Source organism: Micromys minutus, assembly GCF_963924665.1.
Source record: "Micromys minutus genome assembly, chromosome: 16".
In the NCBI taxonomy this organism is placed as follows: Eukaryota; Metazoa; Chordata; class Mammalia; order Rodentia; family Muridae; genus Micromys; species Micromys minutus.
Window position 1 is genome coordinate 15,427,258 of NC_137985.1, and position 5,119 is coordinate 15,432,376.

Genomic DNA, 5,119 nt, shown 5'->3' on the forward strand with positions numbered 1-5,119 from the left:
CTAAAAACCTGGATATACAAACAGGATCCAGCATTATGCTGCATATAAGAAACACATCTCAATAGCAAAGACAGACACTACCTCAGAGTAAGCGGCTAGAAGAAAAGACTTGAAAGCAAACGGTCCCAAGAAACAAGCTCAAGTTTTCATCTTAGTATCCAATAAAATAAACTTTCAACCAAATGCTATCGAGAGAGATGAAGAAAGATTCTTCATAATCATCAAAGGAAAATCCACCAAGAGTAAGTTTCAATTCTTAACACCTACGCCCCAAATACCAGGGTGTCCACATTCATAAAAGAAGCTTTACTAAAGCTCAAAACATACATTGAGGCATACACATAATAGTGGGAGACGTCAACACTTGACTCTCACAAATTAATAGGTTATTAAAACACAAACTAAACAATGACACATTGAAACCAATAAAGGTTATAAACCAAATGGATTTAGTAGAAATATACAGAACACTTCACCCTGAAATAAAAGGATAAACCCTCTTCTCTGTACCTCATTGGACCTCTTCCAATTCTGACCTTATATTTGGTCATAAAACAAGGCTCAACTGATACAACATGATTAAAATAATCCGGTGAATACTATTATATCACCATTGACTAAGGCTAATCTTCAATAACAACAAAAGCAACAAAGAACCCACACATCTATGGAAACTGAACAAATCTCTACTCAATGATAACTTGGCCAGGGAAGAATTTAAAAAATTAAATTAAAGAATTTCTGAAATTCAATGAAAATGATGACACAGCACACCAAAACTTATGGAATACAATGAAAGCAGTTCTGGGAGGAAAATTCTTAGCACTAAGTTGTCTTGTAAAGAAATTAAAGAGATTCTATACTAGCAACTTAACAGGACACCTTAGAGCTTTAGAACAAAATAAAGCAAACACACCTTAGGAGAATAGATGGCAGAAAATAGTCAAACTCAGGGCTGAAATATCTAACAAAGAGAATAATACAAAGAATCACCAAAACCAGAAGCTGAACTTTTTACAACTTTTTACAAACTTTGGTTAGGTCAACCCCTAGTCAAACTAACTTAAGGGTCCAGAGACAGTATACAAACCAACCGTATCAGAACTGAAAAGGGAAACATAAAAACAGAAATAGTAATTTAAAAAAAATTATCAGATCCTACTTCTAAAATGCCTTTACTCAACAAAACTAAAATTTGTAGATGAAAATGATGATGGGCAAGGAAGATTCTAAAAAAATAGCTAAATAAAAGAGCACATGATCTATCTAAATCTGAATAGGATCTTATAAATTTTAAGGAGTTATTAAATACATCCCAACCAAAACACAAAACAAACAAACAAACAAAAAAAAAAAAAAAAACAAAAAGCCAAGGAACCGTAGGGCCATATGGCTTTAGTACAGAATTCTACCAGACCTTCAAAAAGGAGTAAATATCAAATTATTATTCCTCAAATTATTACATAAAATAGAAACAGTAGAAACACTACATAATTTATAATATGAAATTTATTCTGACATCTAAAACACACAAGGAGTAAACAAACATAAAGAACTTTAGACCAATTTCACTTATCAATATTGATCCAAAAAATATTTAATAGAATTCTAGAAAACTGAATCAAGATCACATTAACACCATCATTTATCACAGTTATGCTGGCTTAATCTCAGGGATTCATTGTTGGTTTAATATACGAAAGTTCATTAATGTGACCCATTATAAAACAAACTCAAAAAAAAATCACACAAACTTCTCATTAGATGCTGAAAAAGAAATTGACAAAACACAACACTCCTCCATGTTAAAAGTATTGAAGAGATCAGAAATTCAAGGCCCATACCAAAATATAGTAAGGGAATAGACAGACAACCAATAACCAATATCACATGAAATGAAGAGAGATTTGAAATAATCCCACTTAAAAAAAAAGAGACAAGACAAGGATACCCACTCTCTCTTTACCTATTAAATATAGTCATTACATTTTAGTTAGAGGAATAAGACAACAAAAAATATATCAAGGGGATACAAGCTGGCAAAGCTGGCAAGGTCACTATTTGCCTAAGTCAGTGCTGAAGATATGATAGTATACATAAGCAACTACCAAAGTTCTAACGCAGATATTCTACAGCTGATGAACAATTAAACAAAGTGTCTGGATAGAAAACTAACTCAAGTAAGTCAATATACTTTTATACAAATGATAAGCAGGCTGAAAGAAATTAGGGAAACAACTCCCTTCAAAATAGCCACAAATAATGTAACATATCTTGGAGTAACTCTAACCAAACAATTAATAGATCTATATGGCAATAACTTCAAGTATTTCAAGAAAGAAACTGAAAATCTCAGAAATGGAGATATCTTCTTTGCTCACAGATTTACAAAAGTAATATAGTAAAAAAAAAAAAAAAAAAACTTCATCTTACAAAAGAAATCTACATATCCAATGCAATTTCACACCAAAATTCTTCTAAAACATGGAACAAAAAATCTCATATGGAAAGGAAAAATCTAGAATAGTGAAAATGATTCTTAACAATAAAAGAAGAGCAGGGGAATCACCATTGCTGACCTCAAGCTCTACTACAGAGCAATAGTGATAAAAACTGCATGGTACTGTTAGAGAAACAGAGAGGTTGGTCAATGGAATGGAAATGAAAACACAGAAATAAAACCACACACTTACTCATACTTGAATTTGGCAAAGAAAAGCCAAAATATGTAATAAAAAAGAGAAAGTATCTTTAATAAATTGTGCTGGTTTAACTGACTGTCTGTTCTGGGTTGATATTAAAGTGATACATGATTGTACAGTGGAGAGGTAGGTGGGGAAATGGCAAGGAAATGGAAGAGAAGAAGAGAAAGAGGATTCTGGGGAAATCAAGATGGAACTAGAGAAGGAGGATCTAGATCCAGGTAGTGGTAATTGGCAATAGGTATGAATATTTTTGAGGGTTTCTGTGGCTAATTTTATCTCATATAGAAAAACAGTTTCTATCTTTGTTCACTGGATATAACATTATTGTGTAGAGGGTTTTTGGATAGATTATTTCCTATATAATCCTCTTTGAATAGCTGTTGGGCTTTGGAGTCATGTTTGGACTGGGTGGTGGGATAAAGAAAGACTTCATGGTGGTAGTATCCACCCAGGACTGAAGCAAGAGAGAGGGCAGAGTGAACAGTCTGAGAATGAAACTGTGTGGAGAGTGTGGCTTGCAGACTGTGTGACAGAGCCCATGTGCTCAGCTCCACACTAGAGAGACGTCCATGGAGTGAGAGACTGTCGGGGAAATAAAAGGTTAAACCATCCATTTAATATTTACAACATTTTGTTTGTAGAAAAATAAAAGTAGAGCCATATTTGTCACTTTGCACAAAGCTCACGTCTAAATGGATCAAAGACTTCAACATAAACCTAGAGCCACTCAATTTAATAGAAAAAAAAATGGAAAGGAACCTTGCAGAAATTTCCTATGCAAAACTTCAGTGGCTCATGTTCTCAGATCAAGATTTGATGAATGAAACCTCTAGTAACTAAAAAGATTCTGTAAGGCAAAGGAAAAAATTGGTAGAATACATTGGCAACCTGTGGACTGGAAAAAATTTACTAACCCTATATAAAAATATAAGAACATAAGAAGTTAGCCACTAAAAAAAAACAAAAACAAAAAAAAAAAAAAAAAAAAAAAAAAAAAAAAAAAAAAACCTCACTAATCCAATCAAAAAATGAGATATAGAACTAAACAGATATTTGTACAAAGGCATAGCTGAGAAGTACATAAAAAGATGTTCATAAGTCGTTCTAATCAGGAAAATGCAAATAAAAGCAACCCTTAGATTCCACCTTACACCAATCAGATTGGCTAAAACCAAAACTCAAGTGATAGCACATGATTTTGAGGATGTGACTAAAGAGAAATACCCATTGCTGCTCGCGTTTGCAAAATGGCACCAGCAATCTGGAAATTAATGTGGAGATTCCTCAGAAAATTGGAAATAGTTTTACCTAAAGATCAATTTATACCACTGTTGGGTATATACTCAAAGATGTCTCCCTTGCCACAGGGGTACATGTTCCACTGTGTTAATAGTGGCCTTATTTGTGATAGCCAGAATCTGGAAACAACCCAAGTGTTCTTCAATAGATGAATAGATACACAAAAGTCTCATTTCTACAATGTAATACTATTCAGATATTAAAAAAAAACAGGGACATCATGAGTTTTGCAGGTAAATGAATGAAACTAGAAAATATCACAGTGAGTGAGGTAACATGTATAATATGTATTTATTAATAACTAAATATTAGCCACAAAAGTACAGAATACCAAAGATAAATCATTAAAACTCAAGAATTATAATCAGCCAAAAGGCCCTAGTGAGTATGTCTCAATCCTACTTGGGAGGAAGAAAAATTAAATTACAGAGGGCAAATGGAGGAAGAGACCTAGGTGGGAAATGTGACAGGGAGGTGAAAGGAAATGATCAGGTAGTGGAGTAGGGAAGCAGGAATGAAGCCCTGAGGGTCAGCAGAAAGTTTGCAAACAGGCAACCTTGGGAGGTAGGAGAGAGTGGGCCCTCCAGAATATACCAGATACTGGGCAGTTGAGAGAATCTCAGGACTCAGTTAGAAGAACCTTGAATGAAGTATTCTACAGTAGGAAGGAGGACCTTGTAGAGTCCACCTCCAGTGGAAGAACAAGACATCAAGTGGTATGACAGGGTTGCCATCTCATGGTCAAAAGCTATGACATAGAATAGTTTCTGTCTTAAGAAACAACAGGAACAAAAAAATGGAGAAGAGAATGAGAGAAAGGAGGTTCAGTGACAGGCCCAAATTAGGATCCAGATCAAGGGGAGGCTCCGGGTCCTGTTGTTATTACTGATGCTGTGGTATGATGTGCATGCAGACAGAAGCCTAGCATGAATTCCCTTTATGAGGCCTAACAATCAGCTGAAACAGTTACACATATTAGCACCCAACAAATAGACTGAAGCCAGTGTACCTAGTAGTTTTATTAGAGAAAAGCTGGAAGAGGCTGAGGAGGGTGTCCCCATGGGAAGACCAGCAGTCTCAACTGACCTGTAACCCAAAAATCTATTCAACACTGA